Raw genomic sequence first — 25,171 nt, forward strand, 5'->3', positions numbered from 1 at the left:
AGTAATTAAAAAACAAGAAGAACAAGTTAAAGAAACTATGATAGCTTGGGGAAAAAACTTTAGGTATGGGATTGACTTAGAGAATGGGCAGAAATTGTGGTCTTAAAATTACAAAATGACAATGTCTACTGCATATAGAGAAAACTTGTATAAGATGTTTTACAGGTGGCACCTACCTCCAACCAGAATCGCAAGAATGTTCAAGAATAAATCAGAAACGTGTTGGAAATGTCACCAGATACCTGGTTCATACTACCACATGTGGTGGACTTGCACTGAAGCTAAAAGATACTGGACTAAAATCCATATGTGGTTGGAGAAAATGACACACAAACAAATAGACTTTAAACCAGAGGTCTTTTTATTGGGGATCATACCAGAAATCTACAACAAAGACTTAAAATATCTGATTGTAAATGTGTTAACAGCAGCCAGAATTGTATTTGCAAAAAACTGGAAAAACGAAACAATACCAAAACAGGAAGAAGTTATTCGAAAAATAATGGACTGTGCTGAAATGAGTAAATTGACATTTGAAATTAGAGAGCAAGAGGATGAACAATTTTATAAGATATGGGATTTGTTTTATCGGTGGCTAGGGGAAAAAAAAACTTTGGAAATGAAAAATGATATACTTATGCTTTAATTGAAGAACGTGAATGATGATATAATTATGCTGTGAAATAATCTAACAATGACACAATGAAGAATTAATATAAGGTCTGGTGATATAATGTATAAGGTTAAGAACTTCTTATAATGATATTTCGCTGCTGATAAGCAATTCTAATAAGGGAACAAATGAAAACTGGTATATATAGGCAGCGACGTTTTGTTGAAAAATGAAGGAATAAGATCTCTGTTTGAAGGTATGAAATGCAAGGTTAACAATGAATATAAATATACTTTCTGGGGAAAAATAATGCTAATGTTAACTGAATATATATTGTAGAATGAAAATGAGGCCTTTAGTTATATTAGATGAAACATTTGAGATGGTAAATATTATTTGAAGATGTAGATGCTAAAACACTTGTAACCAAACGACATGCTGCATGTGATGATGGTTTTTTTTTCTTTTTTGTGTTTTTTTCGTTTTTTTTCTTTTTCTTTTTCTTTTTTTTTAACCCTAGGCTATTGTGGTGTCTATTAAATATATAACAGAGAGATACGGGGTGTGTGTATGGGGGGAAACGTAGTAGGGATGGATTGCTACAGGCAGGGGAGCAAGAAACGATACGAAATCAAAATCTATTAAATGAAACAACGAATGTATAAGAATGATAAAGGTTAAAACACCTGTAATCAAATGACATACTGTATGGGATGATGGGTTTTGCTTTCTTTTCTTTGTGTGTGGGTTTTTTTTCCCCTCTGCCTTTCTTTTTCTATTGTTATGTGATTATGTTGTCTATGTAATAAAAATAAAAAAAATCCTATAAAAAAAAAGATGCACCAAGATTTTGAAGAGATAATTTTTTTTTTAAAGTTTTTGCCCTCCCTGGTCCCCAGGAATATTCTGCAGACTTCCCAAACCCTCTGCATTTTTTGTGAAAACTGAGGCATGCAGAGAGTTTGGAAGGCCTGCAAAGTGCTCCTGGGGGCCAGGGAGGGAAAAAACACCCCTGTATTTGTGAAAAAGGGGCCCTTTTCACTCGCTTTTGCTCTCCCCAGCCCCAAGGAGCACTCTACAGGCCTCCCAAACCCTCTGCTCATCCATTTTTGCAAAAAAATGGGATGCGCAGGGCGGAGTTTTGGGAGGCCAAAAATTCTGTATTCAGTATAAGATGCACCCAGATTTTCACCCTCTTTTTGGGGGGTAAAAGGTGAGTCTTATATTCTGAAAAATATGGAATATTTTTCCATATATTATAGTGATACCTTGGTATTCATTGTTAATTGGCTCTGGGAAATGTGATAAATACTAAAAAGGATTAATATCAAACAATTTTCCCCATAAGGAATAATGAGTGATTGCATAAGCTAAAACTTGTCAAGGCAACACTGACAAGTTTTAGCTTGTACATTGAATACCAAGTAAATGATGAGTACTAGGACAAAATTTTCACATCAAAATGAGTGGAGTACCAAATTCATTGAGCTTCAAAGCAGTTTTGAGTATCAAGGTACAATTGTATAGCCAGTGTTGTAAAAATCCTTAAAATACCTAGTTGGCATAAAAAGGTGGAAACTCATGTGAGAAAAGAGAGAGCACAAATGAGTTATCAATTATAATTATGTAACAAATCAAGCTTCAATTGCAGATTATGTCTTGCTATATTGGTTTGAGCACTACCAATTATTTCTACTGCAAATGGCTAAGGAAGAGAAGCTTGACTCTGAGATTATTATCTTAAAAACATTACTTCATTTAGCAAGTCTAGTCTAAATTTGGACACAAGTCTGCATTAATACAATTCTGTTGTACAAACTGCTTTCTTTCCTGTCCTGCTCTTCAAAAACTAACCAGCCACTGCCAAGCCTCTGATGAATATACACATCATGATAATCTAAATTACTAAAGGCAACAGGTGAAAAAGAAACATTAGGAATCAATCAAAATAATAATAATCCTTATCCATTAATGAATCAATGCACTATGTGCATAGTAGCTTACATTATATCATATTAGTTATTCAAAATGCTAAAATTTCATCTGATGAGTAATTTCAGTTTTTTAACAACTAGTTATGGTTATCAGATATTGATATTTTGAAAAGGATTATTCAAAGTGCTGAGTCAAATACTGCTATGTGTACACACACACACACACAAACACATAAACACACTATATATAATTAAGTGCAAGTTCTATGAACAGAGATTGATTTCAGCCTTACTGCCATTTAACTATATAATATAAGGAACAATGCTATTTTTCATATGTAATAGCAGTCAGGGCACTTTTCAAACTGTGAAACTAGATGTCTTTAACTGGACCCATGTACAACATGAAAAAATGACTTAGCATCTTTGGTTTTAAAGATTATTTCTTCTCTCTTTATAGTATAATATGTCCTTCTTTCCTGGCTCATATAAATCTGTCATTAAATTAAAATTCAGCAGACCGTGGTTTGCTATAAAACTACAAATAAATAGGAAGGAAATCACTAATCTAGGTACAACAAAACTATGAGTTGGTATTACCGGAGAGAGCTGCCTTTATATGTATTCAAGTACAGAAGTTACGTGCAGGCCATGCCATAGGTGTGTAAGAGCAGTTGGGCAATTCAACTGGTTCTATCTGGTTCGTGTGAACTGGTAGCAGTGGCAGCAGGAGGCTCCATCCACCGCCTAGAAATTATCATGTCCCATTTTTTATGCTCTGCATATGTACAGAAGGGTCTGCACATACACAGAAGGTCCTGCACACACACACACACACACACACACTCACATTTGCAAACTGGTAGCAAAGGTAAGTTGATGTCGCCCTTGTGTAAGAGGGTTGTTATTTTGAATATGTAATATTTTTCACATTCTTCAGAAGAAATGTAACATGGAAGCAAAAAGGAACAGGAATAAAAAAAGATGTTTATTGCAGGCCAAATAATATGTTAACATAGCCATAAGATATTATTTTTACATTCATTGCTCTGGCTTCCAATCAGTATCAAAGAACCATAAAAAGAGATGGCTTTTACCTATAAAGTTGCTTATGACTTAACTCCTAATTATCTCCAAGATGATATCCTTTGAGTGGAACTTATTTTTCTGGTCTTTCATTCAGTTGTTTTGCATTCTAAACTTTGTAGGTAGGATGAGGAGAAAATATAGTATTTTCTGTTGTGGTTCTGTCCCTTACTGCTATTCCATATTATAAAATCCCCAGCAGTCTTCTTGTAGTTGGGCAGTATATAAAATTTTGAGTGAGTAAATAAGTAAGTAAACTGCTTCATGAAAAATTGAACCAATTCATAAGAACAGCAACTAAGATTGCTAGTGACTATACACCACAACAACAAAACCTATTCTAATATTACAATTCATGTCAAATTTCAGAATTTGAAATCTATCAGGCCACTGGAAGACAACCCAAAGAAACTGTGATGTAGGACATATCTTTTCGGGATCACTGCTATGGCAACAGAGAAAAGACAGGTGAATGTAATAGCCATAGCTTGAACTTTTTTCCAATGTTATTTTTAGTTCTCTCATATCAAATATAGTTTGGTGATGGCTTAAATTAATAAGAACATTTCATTTTTCTCTCACTAGATGTCATTGTAGCACCAGAAAAATTTGAGGGTCAGTGAAGGTATTTGGTACCAAATACCAAAATTATAAGAAGCTACCTTATAGCTTATAGCCAAGGTGGCGCAGTGGTTAAATGCAGCACTGCAGGCTACTGCTAGATCAGCAGGTCAGCGGTTCAAATCTCACTGGCTCAGGGTTGACTCAGCCTTCCATCCTTCCGAGGTGGGTAAAATGAGGACCCAGATTGTTGGGGGCAATATGCTGACTCTCTGTAAACCGCTTAGAGAGGCCTGAAAGGCCTATGAAGCGGTATATAAGTCTACTGCTATTGCTATTGCTAGCTTCAATGATTTGCTCTTGTCCAGTGTAAGCTATTTAATTTAAAGTGGCTCCCAAAACTTACCTAGTATCTTTTATATTGGAAAATTTCATTTTCAAGTTTTATCATAATATTTTATCCTGAAAATTGAAGTGAACAGTATAAACTTTTGCACAGGAAAGGTGTACATCTTGAAGTATAAAGATACCCAGTTTCAACTCAGAGCAGCTTTATTACATATATCAAATAGAACAAGGTATTTATATTATAATACACTTTTAAATGAAGTCAGCTTTGAAGCTTGTTACTGGACGAACACCAACTATGCATACTACTCAGGGACTCAGCAGTTCATGACTGGTTTTCTGTTGCTTCAGCGTGAGGTCATATTGAGAATTTCCCAAGAATGCCCTCATGCATCAGGATGAATATCTCTGGGGAATTTTAAATATTCCAATTGTTCATATGGTATTATGTTCTATTTTATTGCCTATTACCTTAGCAGTAAAGACAGCTGATCATAATACAAGCTCTTGATTCTATGAACAACATCCCAGCCAACTGGCTGAATAACCTCTCATGTTCAGTTGTAAAAAAATATGACAGAATTTCCATTGAATCTAGTTTTTTTATGAGCAAGTGAATATTCATTGAATTAATATGCATTCATAGAAATCAGAAAGGAGGTGGGAATAAACTCGCTGTTTTGATGCTATTTGTTTAAGAATGATAAAGAAAATATTCTATGCAAAAGCCATTAAAATAACTGACTTTAAACTTTCAATTAAATATACTGTATATGTTTAGAATTTAGTTCAGTTACATTTCATTTCTATTGCAAAGATCACAAAACCTAATTCCTTTCCAATGTTTTGCATTGGTATGGGAGAAAAATGTATAACATATATTTTGTCATTGTTAGAAAAATTATGAAAAAGCATAGACTAGCTGCTATTTTTCATATTAAATGTATGTATCATTCGGTAATATTGTAGCAAACTATTATTTGATTTACATTCCCAGAAGGGAAAAAATGATACATAGGCTTACATTTATTAAGTGTTTTCTTTGAAACAATTACAATTGACCAATCTAATATCTTGGTTGTCTCTTTTTTTAAGTTCTGACTTTATGTAGTTACATTCTTTTTTCCTTTTCTTTTATACACATAAGCACATCAACAGAACACATAAACACATCAACAAAAATAAACACATAACTTAAAAACAACATAGGAACAATAAGTTCCATCGTATATCATACAGCAGTTCCGAATCGGTTTCTTTGCAATTACCGTATTTATCGGCGTATAACACGCACCGGCGTATAACACGCACCCCCCATTTTAACACAAAAATTTGAGTAAAAATTTTTTTCATTAAAAATAAATGACTTGGAAGCTCGGAACTTAATGTTGGATTAAAATTTATAACATTAGAACATGAATTATAACATTAACTCCTCTTAAAAGGCAAATATGAAATGAAAAAACACCTCTTTGAGCAAAAAAACTTAATCAGAATCACTGCTTTTTGGAAAACCAAAAAACTCTTCCTCATCTTCACTTGTATCCTCAAAATCAAACTGAGCACTGCTTTCACTGCTTTCACTGTCTTCATAGATCAGTTCGTCTTCTTCCCCATCCAAAGCATTGCTTATGCCACATTTCTTAAAAGAGTTGATAACAATATCTTCTTTGACTGCGTCCCATGATGTTTTCACCCACTGACACACTTTTGAAATGCTAGGTCTTTTCATTCGCCCAGAATTTGTAACTTCATGTTGAGTTTCATCACACATGTATTTATTCCACTCTTCACGCATAAAAGCTTTGAAGGGCTTGTTAATGCAAACATCTAATGGCTGTAATTGTGAGGTCAGTCCGCCTGGAATAACTGCTATATCAGTTTTGAACTTTTGAAACTCCGCCTTTGTTGTTTCTGTAAGATGAGATCTAAATGCGTCCAATACCAATAAGCATGGCTTCTTTAACAAAGCACCTGGGCGCTTCCCCCACACATTTTTAATCCAAAGCTTCATGCCTTCTTCAATACATATAACTGTTACATATTTTAATTTTCAAGAAAGAAAAGAAAAAACAATATTACAGATATATTGTATTGCTTTTTATTCTAGTTTTTATTAGGATATATAAAGCAAATATCTTTTGAGATCTTATCATTTATAAGCCATTGATTTCTGTAAATTACTTCATAAGGTGCAAAGTACTAAATATATTTACAGGGTACTCCAAAATATTTTCTTACATGTTTGCTTTATATCTTTGTCATGATGTCTTCCAACTCATGTGAATTTTGGCAGACATATAGAAAGCGAAATTTATACTATGTCTAAACTTAGTGAGGTATACTGTGCTTCTGAGTTATGTTAATATTGATTCCTTTCTTTTTTATTTAGTAGAGTGCTGAAATTAAGTCTTCCATATCTGGTGACTTCTGTAAACACTCCTGAAGAACAGTGAAATATCCGATCAATTCCTTTTACCAACTAAAATTGAAATTTTACCTATAGTATAACCTTTCTTAACAAAGTAAGAAAAACAGAGTAAATATATTAAATTTGTTTTGTAACAGATGCTTAGGTTGTTAAGATTAAAAAAATCAATTAATGATATTCTTGTCTGCACATTTGTCAAAAATGTAAGCCTCTTTGCTAATTTCTGCAGCAGTCTGGAGCAGAAGTATATAAATATACCAGACCTAAATAATATTATGAAAATATAAAGAATGGCTTCTAAATTAGATCCTTCAAAAACGCATAGTAGTAGAGGTCCCAGTTCTCCACTCTTATATTCTAGATGTTTTTAATCCTTTGCATATAAAATAAAGCAAGGTTGAATAAAAGAGTTATCTTAAAATAATATGTCAATACACAAAAGCTATTAATCGCAGCTTTCAATAAGGCAAAGGGCTTCTTCACTAAAATAGACATTTTAAGTCAGGCATATTGGCTGTTATTGCCAAAGCTTTTCAGAGACGGATCTCAAAAGTTGCCAAAGCTTTTCAGAGAGGGACAAAAATGTAAGAAGCTTTGACAAGCACGCCAAACTTTGGCACAGACTCTAGATAACACAACCGATACGATTTAATAATGTATGTCAGCAACAGTTCTATTTCCACGTGGTCAAACGCCGCCGAAAAAGAAGGGCCCACATACCGAGTAACTTTGCAGAAACATTTCCACAGAGGCAAGCGATCCAGCTGCCCCTTCAGTGATCTCCCAGCACCAGCTTTGCTACAGTTTAGCATCAAAAGGAAACTGCATTTCCTTTTAATTCCTGGGAGACCACCGGGCTCCCCCTCCTGCAAAAAAGAGGCAGGACCGTGAGAGCGAAAGGAGGACCTCACGCGGAGAGAGGGAGATACACCTGTATGAGGAGCCGCCTTCTGGAGGTCAGCGGCAGACCAAATGGACCAAATGGACCAAATCCCGCCCCCATCGGATTTCCACACTTTGTCAGTCGCCGACCAAAATGGACTGTCCGTAACAAGTTCCTAAAACACTTAAAAGTAGGTGTTAAACAGGAGTGACCAGTCGGTGCAGCATACCTAAAACGAAGGCGGGATGGGGAGGGGGGGGGGTGGAAGAGAAATAAGAAGATTAACTTACTCATGAGAGAGCGGCGAGAGGGCGGGCGAGGCTGGGCGACACCTTCAGCTTCCCAGGCGCCGGCGAAGTTAATTGCACTGAACTTCAAGTTGCCTTTTCACCCATCAGGAGTGGGCGTTTAAAGGAAGGAAGGAGGAGGAGGGGGGGGCCACACACAGCCACCCTCCCTCCCTCCCCCTCCCCCACTTCTGAACTGCCTGGCAGGCGGTGACTGAGGAAAGGAAGAAGACGACGACGAGAAGGCGGCGCCCGCCTGCCTTTTCCACCCTCTTGCCACACACCAGGGCCAACGAACTGCCCAAAAAGCGCGGCTTCCGTCTTCTTTTTGCAATTCTCAGTCCTGTTCGCGGGATCTCTTGGCGTTCGTTTGTTGGTGCGTTCCTTTTCTTTTCCTTCTTTTTCTCCCCCCTTCTTCCTCTTCGGAGCTGGAGCAAAGCAGAAAAAGGCTCTGTTTGAGCCGTCTTGGCTCACTGGCTCTCCCCCTTGCGGAGACTTGCCCGCTCTGGTGTAGGAGCCGAGCCGAGACAAGCCGCTGCTGCTACTGCCGCCGCCGCCAGTCGCTGGGCAGTTTGGGACCCGGCGTATAACACGCAGTATCGGCGTATAACACGCAGGCAGGGTTTAAGCTTGCAATTTTAGTTTTAAAACTGCGTGTTATACGCCGATAAATACGGTAGTGTTTTCCCTTCTATACATTTCTATCTTGCGTTCATAATCTCGTTATTTATTATCCATTTTTATATACATTTCTTTATTTATTTATACTTAGCTATTTATGATCAAGTATTATTTACCTATATTGTGCTTTATATTTTTACTGTCATTTATTCTCTTACATACAGTTATAGCTATACATTCACATAATTATTCTTTTTCTTTGCCATTCTTAAATTATTATTATTCCATTTAAAAGGTATAAGGTATAATTTGGAATGTATTGTTTACCATCCTTCACACCTGCTATGACACCACCTTATTTTCTCTTTCTTTTCTTTTCTCCCTCCCTTTCTTCTCTACTTCCTTCCTTCCTCCTCTCCTTCCCCTTCTTCCTTCCCTTACTTCTCCCCTACTCCTACCCTCTGTCTTCTCCTTCCTACCTCTCCTTCTCTTTTTCTCTCTTCCTCCCTCCTCTCCTTCTCTTTCTCTCCCTCCCACCCACCTCTCCTTACCTCTTTCTTCTTCCCCACCTTTCCTCCACATTTCATCTTATTTTCTCTTTCTTTTCTTTTCTCCCTCCCTTCCTTCTCTACTTTCTTCCTTCCTCCTCTCCTTCCCCTTCTTCCTTCCCTTACTTCTCCCCTACTTCTACCCTTTTTCTTCTCCTTCCTACCCTCTCTCCTTCTCTTTTTCTCTCTTCCTCCCTCCTCTCCTTCTCTTTCTCTCCCTTTCACCCACCTCTCCTTGCTTCTTTCTTCTTCCCCTACCTCTCCTCCACATTTCTTCTTCCTCTCCTACTATCTCTCCTTCTCTCTCTCTCTCTTCCACCCTCCACTTCTTTCCTTTCCTTCGTCCCTCCATTCCCTACTTCCTTCCTCCCCTTTTTCCTTCCCTCTTCCCTTCCTTTCTTTTTCTATTGTTATAGGTGTCTTTTTCAAATCCAGTTTATGTTTTCTTGAGGATATTATTTCCACAAGTCCATTTTTTCCCCATATCATTTCCTTTTTTCTCTATCATTCTACAGTCTATATGCCAGCTATCATCCTAATTTGATTTCACCAATCATGACCCCCTTGTTTTGGGCTCTTTTTTTTCTAGTGCGTCCAGTCCATTCAAGTTTATCGACATAATTGATATTTATTGATCCATCTTTAGCTGAGATTGTTTCTTTTACTTCTAATTTGTATCTGATTTTTCCCTCTCGCGCCTTCCTTCTCTGCTCTCTCTCTTTCTTGCCTCTGTTCTTCTCTCCTGCTTCTTCCACTGTCTTCTAATGTTTCTTCCTCTTGACCTCTGCATTCTAGTTCCTCTTTGCTTCCTTGTTCTCCTTCCCTATTGCAGTGTTCTTCATAGAATTTGTGTGCTTCTTCTAAATTCTCTATCTTATATCTTTTTCCTTGCCAAGATACCAGAACCCCTTCTGGTACCAACCATCTATACATTATTCTATTTTTATTTAACTCGTTTGTTAAAAATTGGTATTGCCTACGTTTTTAATTGGGCTGTTGGATCTGTTTAAGCCTGGTCAGCTCTTTTTCCTGTAGTATAATCATCTTTTCTCTAGTTTTTTTGTACACTTCATCTCTGGCAGTTTTCTTAGCGAATCTTACATGCACTTCTCTCGTGAGTCTATTTCTTCTTGCATAGTTAGTATTCACCCTGTAAGCCTCATCAATATTCCCTCTCACTTCCTGTTCTTTTTTTTTGCAGAAATTCAGTGAAGGTATTAATCATTTTTTCTTTCAGTTATTCCTCCTTCTCTTCCGGTATGTTTTGAAATCTTAGGTAGAATGCCGCTTTTTCGTTTTCAAGTCAGATTATTGATAATTCTAATTCCTTATTAAGTTTTCTATATTCTATTTCCATCTTTCCCATCTTCTGATGTGAATGTTGTATTTTTTCTTCCATACATTGAATTTTCTGTTCATTGATTGCTAAGGCATTCTGTATCTTTTCGACTTTATCATCTACATTCTTGATAGTTCCTTTCAATTCTCCCATTTCATTTTTTAATTCTTTATGATTCTTCCTTGACTCTTCTTGGCTTTTTGCCAAAGTCTCCTGTATCAATTGGAGCATCGATTGCATGTTCTGCGTCATTGGTGCTGGTCCCACTGATTCTGCCATCTTTTCAGCTTTCTCCAACCCCCACACACTCTTGGTTGACTTTTGATTTGAGGAGGGGGGTGTTGCAGAACTCACATTGGGTATGGTCTTTTCCCCTAATTTTACTGAGGTTGCCATTTTTAACCCCCTATTTGTCCTTGCCCACAATTGGCTATAACTTTTACCTTGTTTATTCTTTATCAGTAATATCAATAATATAAATAATTGTATAATCCAATATTCAGCAACAATTCAACTATTAACATTCCTTGATATCACCTTTCAATACTTAAACATTCCTATGTAGTGTTCTATTTAATTAATTTGATTAATATATATTATAAATTTATATATCACACTCTTATCTTATATCAATAAATGTTTCTCAATTTTATCAGTTATACAAGTATTCAATTCTAATAATTAGTCTCTCTATGTTTTCTTATGACAAGCTTCACCATTCAAATTTACAGTCCACTAGGTGTCACTCTCTCCTTAGTGTCACTGTTAATATCCATGAAGCAAAAGTCTATTTCCAGACAGATCTCTATTTATTGTCTCTGGCACTGTTCCAAGCTCCTAGTCAGATAAATATCAACTTAAAAGTTCAACACAGCAGCAGAAGGACTGGTGATCAGAAAAAAAAAGGGAACTCCATTTACCAACCCGCCTATTAAGCAGTCACTTCTTTGAAGCTTCCAACTCTTCCAAATTTTATCTTCCGAAGTCCATGTCGGGTTTTCGTTCTTACTGTGGCTGATCTTTAGGCTCTTCCGGCTGTCTCTTCCTGTCCGCTCTAACACAGCGTCTCTGCTCCGCTCCTTCTTGGCAAAATTGTTCTGTAAAAACAGCCTCTCTCCCGGCTACTACTTCTTCCAGCTCACCCTCTCTGCCAGTTTCGTGTTGCTCTCATCTCTGGATTGTCAGCAATAATAACAAGCATCCGATTCCAACTGCTTCTATGTCTGTTCTTCCTTCTATGCGGCCGCCATTGCTAAGGTCCTAACCAAAAGGTAGGATATTTCTTTGCCCGTTTAGGGGGTTTCTCCTATCCGCAGGGGATTTGCCTTATCATCCCAGCATCTAGAGTATCCCCTTTGATCTGCTGATCTCTTCGGGATCAGCAGTGCTCCAAAAAAAGAGCCCCAAACGAAGAGGTTAGAGTTAGGGGTTAGGAGAGCCCGCTCTAAGCACAATGACGTCACCACCGGAAGCCCATGTAGTTATATTCTGACTATTACAATAATCACAACTTTTTGCTAAAAATGAAAAAAGTGAAATGATTATTTCTGGATTTCATGACTGAAAATGAATTGAATTAAAAATTCAATTTATTTCTTTCATACTAATGACTCATGGTTTTCTTTAATCCATTTTCATTGAAATCCTTTTTTTTTAATGTTTTTATCATTTGTTTTACCACTCATGCCTTTGAAACTCCCTACTGGCTAGTTTAAAGTTAAAATTTCTGAGAGAGGCTGGACTAGATTTCAAATTAAAGTTTCAACTTTCCTTATTCCATGTACCACTTGATCATGAATATTCATTTTTCTTGGGTATTCCATAAAATTTTATTCGCCAATCCAACTCTGCAACATTATATATTTTTGTTTTAAAATATTGCTTCTATTGTTCTATTGTCTTCTCAGTAATGGTACCCATCCTGGTCCATTTTTTCTCAAAGGTCAGAGCAAGTTGAATCAAAGGCTTCTAAAAGTGCTCTGTAACTCTTATCTGAAGTTAGAGTTGCTTAGCCAATCATTTTCAGAAGCTTCCCCTATTACAAAACCAACCAATGCATAGACACTAATTATAAATAAAAATTCTCAGAATTAGTCATAACCATAACTTCTTTCCATCTTGGTTTGATATATTTTGGGTAGTGTCCTAATTACAACCTTCAGGAACAATGATTCTCTAATGCATTTTTGTTCATATAACAAGTTCTAAGATCAGTTAAAGGATTGTGGTGTGTACTCTTTAGTTATTTATAGAAGCATTCACAGATGTCTGTAAACATGAAAAATTTATATAAGAAAACCCAGAGCAAATTATTTTTTATTAATTTTTAAAACCTGCAGTATTCATCTGAACATACATTTCTTAAATAAATATGTTTAAGTGACTTAAAACTGTATTGTGAGCCTATACAACAAAGATAAAACAAAGAATTATGCTAACAAGTTTTGAAACATATATCATTGTTTTACAAAAAGGAAAACTTTATGAATGTTACCAATCTTTACATTGACTGAGAAACAGAGTAGCAGAATGTTTATGAAAAAATAATTAATCAGCAAAGATTAGCAGATAATGTTACCTGAGAATAAAACATGTTTATATAGTGTTTATTTTTAACTGGAATCTAAGTTACTATAATTATAATTACAATATGCAAAAGTCAGGTAGTTATACAGTGACAGGATCTTGACATTTACAAAATTGATTCTTATAAATGATGCCAATATTTTTTTCTTTGGACAAAGCACTATTTCATACATTATCACGGTGTCAATCTTTGTTATACTATGCCAGTAAAAAGAAGTCTCACCTATAGAAAAAGAATATTGGTCCTTACCTGAACGTTCATTTTTGGTAGGATGGCGGGAGGGGCTACAGCTGGGTTTAGTCAAAGACTGATTGGTCCAAAAACTGAGGGAAAGTATCTTAAAGTATCCTTCCTTCCCTATTGGCTCCCAGTTTCATCGAGGTTGAATGGCGAAAGCTGCAAAACACAACACAAGAAACAACAGACCACCCCTCACCCACCCTAATGGCTACACTTTAGGTGACTAGGACAGGATGTAGTACCTCCAGCCATCCTAGCAAAAATGAACGTTCAGGTAAGGACCAATGTTCTTTTTCCAATGGAGATGGCAGGAGGGGCTACAGCTGAGATGTACCCAAGCTAGGTCCCAAGGAGGGATAAAGACCCCGGGGGAGAAGAAGTCGCCACTTGTTGGAGGACCCTGTGCCCAAAGGACGCCTCTGCCGAAGTGATCCAGCCGGTAGTGCCGCATAAAGGATGTTGGAGATGACCAAGTAGCCACTCTACAAATATCCTCGAATGGGGCCCTTGTGGCCCATGTAGCCGTAGTGGTGGCACTCCTTGTGGAGTGGGCCGTAATCCCTTCTGGAAGAGATTGACCTGAGGCTTCATAAGCAGAGGAAGTGGTCTGCCATAACCATCTGCCAATTGTGGCAGAAGAAACCGTAGCTCCTAGGGTACTAGGTTGGAAAGAGAGAAAGAGAGCCTCCAACCGCCGGAAAGATGACGTGCGCCTGAGATAAACAAACAATGCGCGGCAGACATCTAGTCAGTGCCCAAGATGTTCTCTCTCTTTAGCACCTTTAGTGCTAAAAATATCAAGTGCACCTTCCTTAACGGTTCGAACAGCACCCCTGTTAGAGCCCTGAGGACTAAAGGGAGATCCCATGTGGAAAACCAATGCACTGGGGGTGGGCAGATGTTAGCCGCTCCCTTGAGAAATCTCTTAACCAGGGGAACCTGAGATAAGGGAAAATGGTCATCCCCCGCCAGTACCGAGGACAAGGCCAGACCGTCATCCAAACCTTTTTGTAAAAAATCAAAAACTTGAACCACCGAAGCGTCAGTGGGGAAAATGTCAGACGTCCTGCGCCATTTGGCAAATGCTGACCACATGGCATTATAAATACGTGTGATTGACGGGCGTCTGGAGTTCTCAATAGTCGAAATGACCTTGAATGACAGGTTTGTGTCTCTTAGGAGGTGCCGCTCAAGTGCCAGGCGCTCTTAGGAGGGTGCCGCTCAAGTGCCAGGGGCTCTGGATGCACCAGGACCCCCTGGCACAGGGCGATATCCTTCTGGGGAATCCTCCACGGGGGAGATGGACAGTTGGACAAGGTCTGCAAACCAAGGCCATCTGGGCCAATATGGAGCTACCAGAATGATGTGTGCCCTCTCTATCACTACCTTTCTCAGATCCCCAGGATTAGCAGGAGAGGGGGAAAGCCATAAAGAAGGCCTGCGGGCCATGAGCTTCTGAGAGCATCTGTCCTTTCCGTGTTCCCGGCAGGGAAGTGGGAGAAGAACCGAAGCAGTTGAGCGTTTGCCGGGCTCACGAACAAGTCCACCAGTAGTGTGGCAAAGCGATGGCAGAGTTTGTGGAATAGTTTGGGAAGCAGCTGCCACTCGCCGTGGTTGACTGTCACCTGACTCAGCCAGTCGGCCTGATGGTTGGCTGTGCCCGAGATGTATTCTGATGTTATTGATGGCAGGTGATTCTCTGCCCAGGATCTGAGCTTCTGAGCCTCCAGCCAGAGGCACTTTGAGTAGGGTGCCCCCCTGACGGGGGGCCTTCGCAGAAATGTTGTCCGTCAGGAGGAGCACATGACTGTCCATAATCTCGGAAGTGTAGAAGAGCAAGGTGAGCTGCTTTTAGCTCCAGCCAGTTGATGTTGTGGCGAAGGTCTGAGAATGTCCAACAATCCTGCATCAGCTTGGAGTCAATCAAAGCCCCCCCAACTGTATAAGCTCATGTCCATTGTGATCGTAACATGATCTGGCTCTCAAATCTCCGCAGGAGAGAGCCATCACCGAAGAGAGAGTTGAAGACCCTGTGAGAGAGAAATGGTCCTTAGGGAATTGCTCATGCGTTGACGTTGAAAGGGAATGTATCCACTGTAGTGGCTGGGAGTGAAGATGGGCCCAGGGAACTAACCCTATGCATAATAACATTTTCCTCAACAAGCGGGCCAAGGTCAGGATGGAAGCAGACGAACTTGTGCGAACTTGATGTTCCAGAGACTGAAGGTTGATGAGTCATTCTGAGGAAGGACGAACCAGTCTGGCAACAGAGTCCATTAGCGCCACCAGATGGAGGATCTTCGTGGTAGGCAAGAGATGGCTTTTGGGGAAGTTGACAGAGAACCCCAGGGACTTTAAAGTCTGTATGGTCAGGTGTAGATCATGGACCGCTTGTGAGTGTGATTGGGCCTGGACGAGCACGTCATCTAGATAGCATTGGAGTCTCACTGGAGAGGCCCGTAGGTGAGCTGCCAATGCTGCCAAGATCTTTGTGAACATGCACAGGGCTGAGGCTAGGCTGAAGAGGAGAGCCCTGTATTGGAAGGGTCGCCCGTTGTGAGAGAACTGGAGGTACCTGCGATGGGCTGGCAGAATCAGGATGTGCAGGTAAGCCTCTGTTAAGTCAATGGATGATAGAAAATCCCCCCACCAGATCCCCAAGAGGATGGACCTGAGGGAGGACATCTTGAAGCTTCTGTAAACTAGGTAGGAGTTGAGATGCTTCAGGTGCAGAATTGCCCTCCAGCCGGAATGTCCAGTAGATGTTGTATGGCTAGATCCATCAGGCGATGTCATTCCGGATCCGGGATGGGGGAAAGGTTCTGAAGAGTGTTGGGGGAAGGGAACTCTGTAGGTGAAGGTCATTCCTGACGATGGACTTGACCCAGGCATCTGATGTTATCTGGTCCCACTGATCCACAAACAGTGCGAGGTGGTCGCCAATGGGAAGACTCGGATTGGAGTTATTTCCCTTTGTGGAAGGGGCACCCACCATCCCCATGAAATGGCCATCTGGATTGCCCTTGGTACGTCCCCCTGTCTTGATAAAGAGGTGCTGACTCTGCCTATCAGACCTATATGAGAAGTACCACTGTTGACAGTAGTTGGTAGGTCGGACGAGCGTCCTGCTTCTTAGTATTTGTGGGGAGGACTTTCTTTTTACCTTTGTTCTCAATGAGAATCGGGTCGAGAGATTCTCCAAAGAGATTGGAACCCGTGTACGCTGCTGCTGCTAAGTTCCATTTGGACTTATTGTCCATTTGCCAACTGTGGAGCCATAGAAGCCATCTAGATGTCACCGAGGTGGACAAGGCTCGGGACCCAAATTTAATGTAATCCAGGGTGGCATCCATGGAAAACTGCATGGCAGAGATAATTTTGGTGAGGTCTTGGTGAAGACGCTCATCCTGGACTGGGATGCGGTCTTGCAATTGGCGGAGCAACATGACCGCTGTGCAGTTGAAGAAAGAGGCTGCCATGGCAGATTTTATTGCCCAAGTGGAAATGTCAAAAATTCCTGTGTAACGTAAGTTCCGCACACTTGTCCTCCAGCTTCAATTTATCAGCCACATCCCCCGAGACCAGCGTGGAGGAATTGGCCAACGCCACGATTGGGGCATCTACAGTGGGCAATTTGGAACACCTGGGCGAATGCCTGTTCCATATTATAAAAACGATGGTCATTGCTCCCAGGGTTAGGCAAGGTGGAAAGGCGGGCCCACTGGTTCTTGACCACCTCAAGGAACAATGGAGAAGCAGGGACTTCTGCTTTATCCATGTTGGTGTTCGTGAACATGGCCAGGTTAGGGTCTTTAGGTTGAGATACCGGGGGGACCCCCGTTCCTATTTTAGTGGTTCTTTTCACCTTATGCAGTAGTGTTTTAAACACAGGAGTCAAAAAGAGACCAGGAAAGGCTGGGAGATCAGGAGGAACGGAATCCTCATCCTCAGAAAACCCCATATCTTGGGGGGGGGGGTGTCTTCCCTTAGAATAGATCCCTCGCTAACAACTGAGGGAGAAGCAGCTCTAGTACACTTGTGCCTATAGGAGATAGAAGGAGATCTGTGATACTGGGAAAGTGCGGGATCTCCTTTCCCCTTAGATGAGCGCGCCTGTTGAGATAGGCTTGTCGCAATGCCCTTGGAGATGGCAGATGAGCCTCCTAATGCTCTCTAGCAGAAGCTCCAAGTCTTCTAGGTCTTTCTCAGAAGGCCCCACCACTGAGGGTCCCCAAGGAGCCAGGGGTGCAGCTGGCAGTAAATCCTGAAAGCCACCCTCCAAAGGATCCATGTCATCCTCCCTTCTAGATGGAGAAATGGGTGGAGAAGGGGAAACTACCTGTCTGGGTTGTCTATGAGTCCTAGCAGATGAGATAGAAGGGGATAAAGGGCTAAAGCCCCTAGGAGGAGATCCTGACTGGAGGGAATCGGGCCAAAGTGGAAACCTAGATCTGCTGATGGTGTTAGGCCTAGTTGTCTGGGCCTGCTTCTCCACCCTGGCAATTCGTTTCTCTAAGGCTTTGTGCCTTCTGAGCTCATCCCTAACAGTGGCTCAGGAGGGACGTTATTCAGTGGTCGGTTTGGAGACTTCTGTCCCCGTTCTGGGCCTGTCCTGCCCCCCCCACCTGACTGCTGGTTTCCATAGGGGCCTGTTCCGGATTGGGCCCTGAAGTAGACTCCCGTGCGCTAATTAGAAGGAAGACCGTAGACCAGGTACCTTGGTGTCTGGCCTTGGTGGGAGTGAAGGTACTGCAAACATGGGACCTGCTGGCCTCGATTGCAGGCTGCAATGCAGGCCTGTGGGAGCCTCACGAGGTGACCGCTAATGGCCGCTTCCATGTGCATGGAGAGAAACTGGCCGCCAGAGCCTTCGCCAATGCCTAAAATGGCCCTGAGCCTCGCTTAATGGCACTGCGCCCACTATTGCCACTGGCAGCCCTTTCACAAGCCGTGGCTTGTCTTCAGATGCTGTGGCCTGTCTCTTCTAGCCACGGCGCGCACTTCTGTCCAAGAGCCGCAGCTCGCTTCTTTGAAAGCCACGGTGTGTCCTCTAGCCACAGCAGTTCTTTGGGGCCGCGGTGCACTTCTTTCAAAGCCGGTCTCACTTCTTTGAAGCCACGGTGCGGTGTTCTAGGCGCGGTGGCTCTTTTGGGGCTGCGGTATGCCTGTTTAAAGTTGTGGCTTTTCGTCTCTCCTTGGCAAGCCACTAAGCCAATTGAAGCCGCAGTATGGCTGTTTGCAATGTGGCTTCCTACTTGCAGTTGCTCCCTTGTGCTGGTAAAGGAGGCTGTCACCCTTGTACACCCAGGGACCGGACAGTGCTCCCCTCAGGCCCAGAGGCAAGAGAGGCGCAAAGGGAGGCTCCTATCTCCTTATGAGACAGCAAGTGCGGTCTCTATGGCCTGCAGCACAGCAATTTGGAATTTGAAATAGCCAATTTGAAGATAATAAAGTAATACAAAACCTCTACAGAGCCAAAAACCAGTGTTTGGACCAGACTGAGAGGAAACTGGGAGCCAATAGGGAAGGAAGGGTACTTTAAGAAATTTCCCTCAGTCTTTGGACCAATCAGGCTTTGACTAAACCATACTGTAGCCCCTCCCACCATCTCTACTGGAAAAATATCATAGACTATAAGTAGACTTCAATCTACAACTACTTATTTAATGACTGTTCAAAATTACAACATAAAAAAGTGATTTATGACCTTTTCATAATTATAACTGTTGCAGCATTCCCATGATCACATGATCAAAATTTGGACATTTGGCAACTGACTCATATTTATTGCAGTGCCCTGGGGTCATATGATTCCCTTTTACAATCTTCTAACAAGCAAAGTCAATGCGGAAACCAGATTCACTTAACAATCATTTTACAAAAGGAACAAATGCAGTGATTCACTTAATAACTCAGGCAAAAAAGGTAAAAAAATGGGACAAAATTCATTTAACTAATTTTTCACTTACAACATAAATTTTTGACTCAATTTTCATCGTAATTTGAGGACTACCTGTATATGCAATGCTTCTAAAATGTTGTCTTGGCCCTGAGAGTTGCAGTTATATTCTATCTCTTTGCTCTACTGCAGGATTGTCAAACAGAAGGCCTGCAGGACAGATCCAGCCTGCAATGTGGTCGGATCCAGCCCATGGGGCTGTCCTGGAAAATGTAAGGGACCAGCCTGCATTGCTTCAGCCCGGTCTACCCACATTGCTTTGGCCTGGTGTACCCGCTCATCAAGGGCATGCTCATCTCCTTGGCCAGTTCTTCCGCCTCTTCCTGAGTGTGGCCCCAGAGCGCCTTGATCACGAAGCCCTCATCCTTTAGAAGTGGGATGATGACCCAGGCGGTCAGGCTGGTGCCGAACACGCCCACCCCAGGCAGCATGGTTGTTGCTGCTGTGGCTGCTTCTGCCTGCTTCCCTCCACCCTCACCTTTTTCCTCCCCTTCCTCCTCCTTCTCCACGCTGCGATCTGGATGCCCGACGCGCCTTCCTTTCCTCTGCGTTCGGCCCTTTCGCATGGAGCCTCAAGATTACGAGCAAAGGGTTGCTACGCTAACTGCTGCTGCTGCTGCCGCTGCCCCTCCATAGCCGGGCCATCCCAAGCGGAGCTTCCCCCCGCCTAGCTGCATTGCGCACATGCGATGACCCTACAGAGGCGGGAAAAGCAGCGGCAGGCATACACCCGGGAAGGAAACCCCACTTTCTTTTAAATGCACGAAAGTGGTGCACGTACCACACAAAGCTCAGGGCCATCTGAGAATCTCCAGACTTAAAAGCTGAGACTTGCAAAAATGTGGCAAAGAAAAGCGGCAGGCCGACGATGCCCATCCCCGGATCGACGCAATCTCCTCCTTCCAAGGCTCACCAACCCCCATGCCGAAAAGAAGTGGAAAAAGTTGGGGCGATAAAACGCTGGGGGGAGGGGGAGCGTTGGTAGGAATCCTATATGCTCTTTCCTGCGGGAAGTGGGCGGTAAATGCCATCCCTCCCCCTCCCCCAGCGCTTGCAGTGGCGAAGGCTGTTTGATGTTGCTGCTGTTGCAGTTTTTCTGGTCCGAGGCAGAAGCTGCCTGCCTAAGGTGGCCAGATTATAACACGGGGCAACTGACGATAGTTTGAGCAGGCGCCGCCAGTGCAAACTACTGTAAGTCACCCCGCGCTCATCAAAACAAGTCTGGGGAGAGTAGGTGTTGGGCAGGAAGGCTTCTGGCGGTTCCCAGGCGGCGATCCCACCACCATCCGCTCGCGGCTCTTCCTGCCCGGATGCCCAAAGCCTCCCAGCCCGCCCAGGGCGAGTCAGCTGCAGTGCAGCCAGTGGTGGCCACCCCATCTGCCCGCTCACTCGCTACGCCGCCCGTCACTTACTCTGGGTGAGTTCGGAGAAGCGGCGGCCCCGGGAGTCAGGAGAGCCGGGACAGGCTGGGAAGCGGACAGAGCCGGAAAGGGTCCCGCGGAGGAGTCTCCGGCTGCTGTGCTCGCCTCGCCCGCTGGCCCCCGAAGTGCGCGAGGGATGCTTTGGCGGAGAGGCACTGCTTCCAGACCCCGCCGAGGGCCACACATACACGTGGCTCTTTCGGAGAGGCAGAGACTTTCCCACGGCTTGTCCGGAAGTGGGGCTGGAAAGGCGAGCTCACTCCCCCGCCCATCCACCCGCTCACTCACTACGCTACCCCGCCCATGCGAGAGGCAGCGGATGGGTGGGGGAATGAGCGATCAAAGAAGGCGCCAAAATTAAAAAGCGGGATCTTTTGGGAACGGCCCAGACGCGGGGAAAATTATGACAAAGCGTGCCTGTCCCGCCAAATGCGGGACGTCTGGTCACCTTACCTTTATCTCTAAGAATGTTCCCCCCCCCAATGCAGAATACAGTAATTCTTTCTTGCCATCTAGTTGTCATATCGTTGCTGCTGAGAGCTATTAAGTCTTGCTTGATGGGTAGCTTCAGTGCTTGGTTTAGAACTATTCCCACAGACTTGCCAAAAAAGAAAAAAAAATAGCAGGATTAGTAGATAAAATTCTACTTGAAGAGGAGAGCTATAGAGCAGGGATATAAAACTTGATTTCATTGAGGGCCGCATCACGGCTGTGTTTGACATCAGGGGGCTTGGTGGGCATGGCCAGGGTGGTCATGTAGCTCGACATCACTCGTGTCGAGGGCACCTATGATGGCCTGGGCAGGGCTGAGGAAATCCATTGTCTCCAGCGGAGGAAGGCAAGATCAGGGAGCGCGCCAAACCCTTGTCCTCCAGATGAACCTCACAGCCCCCTCAGGCAACACAGATCTCCGGACAGCAGTGCAGGCTGTCCAGAGTCCTAGGTAACAGAGGGCAGGAGCCCAGCCTGGCCCTCAAATCCAGGGCACCGGGACCCCATAGCCCATCCCAGTCCCGCTACCCCAAGAGGGTGCCTGTCTGCACTTACCTTGAGGCTTTTGCTGCTGTTCTTGCTCTCCTTAGCCAGGTTGCTCATGGTGTGTGCAGGAGGACAAAGTGTGTGACTTGGAGGCCACTCCCCTCCACACAAGGAGATCCAGCTTTGTAACCAAAGCATCCTCAGTGGATAGGATGGGAGACCATCAGGAGAGGTCAGCAGGAGGAGACAAAGGGGATGGCAAAAGGGCAGCAGGGCTGCTTGCGACTAAGTGCTAAGGCAGGGCTTTCTTTCCTCCCTCCCTCTTCCATTCTTCCTTTTTTTCATTCCTCCTTCCTTCTCCTTTCTTCTTCCTTCCCCTTTTTCCTATTTTTTTCCTTCCTCTCCTCCTATCTTCCCTTCTTTTTCTTTGTCTTTCCTTTTACCCTTTCTCTTTTCCTGTCCCTTTTTGGATGCTCAAATACAAAAGTGAAAACATTTATTCTTTTGTTTTGTTTTGCTTTTAGTTTGTTTTGCTAGTCCTCTGCCAGCGAAAACGGAGTGCAGGGGGAACATGCATCTCCCAAGCCCATTTTCACCTGGAGGGCATCCTGCAATCCTCTGTCAGTGAAAATGGGGCTGAGGGGACCACATGCACCCCTGGGTCCCATTTGTGGCCTGAATGGTCTCCTGCAGCCCTCTGCCATTGAAAAGGGAGCTTGGGGGCCTTTGCGCGCGCCCCCAAGATCCCTTTTCCCTGGCAGAGGCACTACAGCCAGTCCTTTACTGTTTCCAGGGTGGCCCCGTGGGTCAGATCTAAGCACCCCAGGGCCAGATTTAGCCGGTGGGCCTTGACTTTGGCACCTCTGCTATAGAGAATTTGTGGAACTTGAAAATTTTTAAATAGTGATGTTCCCAGCATAACATTGTGGAAACAGGCAAGCTCCTCAACTGCTATGTTTCAAATGCATCCATAGTACATTTTCAAAACATCCCACCAGCAAAAATAAAAGGGGTGAAAAGTTCCACAATACTGTTTTCCATCTGTATGTTAGATTCCAATGAAAATATTGGGGTCTTCTGGATGAAGACAAAGATACACTAAGATGACTCCTAGAGAGTTCAGACAATGGGGGTGGGGTGGGGGGAGGGACTGATGGCTTTCTTAGAAAAAGGAGAGATCAAGAGATTGCCCACTGTGCCCCAGACAGCTACTCCTTGTGAGGAGAACATAGGTTTGAGGTTGACTCATATGGTAACTGTCAGGAGCCACAAGACAGACACTTAGCTCACAGAAGAATCTAGGTACATTGAAAGATCCTTTTCTCAAGCACATTTGAATTACAAATAGTTAAAAATTAAAAGAGATCTTCGAACAGAAGCTGGTTTTGTCTTTTTTTTTAAAAAAAAATGGTGATTAACATTTTATTCCAGATTTTTAAAAACAGTAAACAATTTAAAAAATTTAAGATCAATGGCAAAAAAACCTTAATAAGAATTTCTTAAAAAATTTTTTTTAATGGATTAGGAATGCAGTGAAATTTAAAGTTTTAGGTTTTTTACTAAATTGTTTTAAAAATAATTAAGTAAATATAATAATAGGCAGTCTTTTTAAAGTTCTAGTGGGAAGATGATTAACGAACTTTATAAAACAAAGATGAAAGAAATCTGAAACAAACCATTTGACTATAAAATTATAGAATACCAGAATGGATAAAATATTTCAGGACCAGAGAAAACCAAAAATAAAAATGTTGAAATCTCCCTTTTACTTTTACTTATGTAACTGATGACGCGGCTAGAAAAGTGAAGCCTATAGAAATCACACAAAAAGGTATTACATATGAGGCATTTCAAGATGTATTTGAAGAATTGGGAAAGAATGTTATAAACTTTAATAACAACATCAATAATGTCCTGTATGAATGCATCATTTAAAAGAGATCTGAAAAAGAAGACAAAAATTGTGATTTTTGAAGTAATTTTGAAGTATTTACAGGAAGCCTCTGGAGGGCAAAAAACCATCCAAATATGCACAAGGGGATCCCATGGTAGAGAATGAGAGCCTGGAGAAGTGGGGGTAGACCATCCTATATAGACCGTCCTGAATATCCACAGGGCAGAGGAGGGAAGAGTGTCAGTGAGAAGCAGTTAAGGAAGCATGTTTGGCAGTAGCATTGGCCATAGCATTGCTGTGAGCTACGTCATCAGACAAAAACTGGTGGGCGGCACATTTGATGATTGTGACAGCGAAGGGCAGTATTTACAGGACAACTGAGTGAAGAAGTAATTCAAAGTAAAGTTGAAAATTCTGGAAAACAAATAAGAGATAATAAGGAGAGGAAAGATACAAACATTAGGTCAAGAGATGTGAAACTATGTGGACAATGGGCTATTATTAGATTACAAGAGAAAAGAGAGAACATCTTGGTGAAAACAGTAAGAGCTGTTGAATCCTCAAAACATTTTTTTTACAATGGGTAAAAAAAGGTAGCGATGAAAATTTCCTGCAACAATATTTCAATGTCAAAAAAATACATAAAGAGACTCAAAAGAGAAGAGTAAAGTTTACATAGAAAAAGTGCAGGGATATCCTGCAATTCATCATTGGCCTAACATTTTTGGAATATAAATTAGAATTATTACATAATAACCTAACTTGAAAAATCTAAACTGAGATTTGAAGATGCAACATTATAACCTCATAGACAAAATGGAAAGTAACAAATTTTTGCTAAGCAAATAATATTATAAGATTACAAATAGTTTTCTCTGCCTAAAAAAATTTAAGCTTTTGCAATAATTTTAAATTAATTACATACATCCATATCATCTCAACTCAAGAATTTCTTGCAATTTACAACTGACAGCTAGAAGTGAAATACATAGTACATCCTTTTAAATATAGAAATATCTCATTCAGGAAAAAAGTGACATAAAAGTATTTTAATCATAACAACAGATGCTACAATAGTGTTCACCGATTTGATATTTTCAAACTGTGCTGAATTTCAACCTCCATAACACCCAGCTGCCACATGCTAGAAATTAAAATGATTTATGGTCATGCACTATTAAGTACCATATTTTTGGACTTTAAGATGCACTCCCCTCCTCAAAAAAAGAGGATAGAAATATCTGTGCGTCTTATAGAGTGAATATTGCAGTGGTGGTGGGTGTTGTGGCACCGATCAGCTGTTCTAGGTGACAGGGAATGCTACCTATCACTGCCTATTGCCACCACCTGTTCACCAGAAAATGGGCCCCGGCAGCAAACGGGCCACAACAAGCAGGCCACAACGAACAGGCCATTTTTTTTCTTGTTTTCCTCCTCTAAA

The 25,171-nt window shown here is 41.9% G+C and overlaps 1 protein-coding gene across 5 annotated transcripts in view; it reads right to left on the bottom strand.

The window, feature by feature from the left end:
* The window catches only part of ELMO1 (engulfment and cell motility 1), a 532,924-nt gene that overhangs the window by 325,061 nt on the left and 182,692 nt on the right, over window positions 1-25,171 (bottom strand). The gene's annotated exons all lie outside the window — the stretch shown is intronic.

The sequence above is a fragment of the Thamnophis elegans genome, chromosome Z (genome assembly GCF_009769535.1).
Source record: "Thamnophis elegans isolate rThaEle1 chromosome Z, rThaEle1.pri, whole genome shotgun sequence".
NCBI lineage: Eukaryota > Metazoa > Chordata > Lepidosauria > Squamata > Colubridae > Thamnophis > Thamnophis elegans.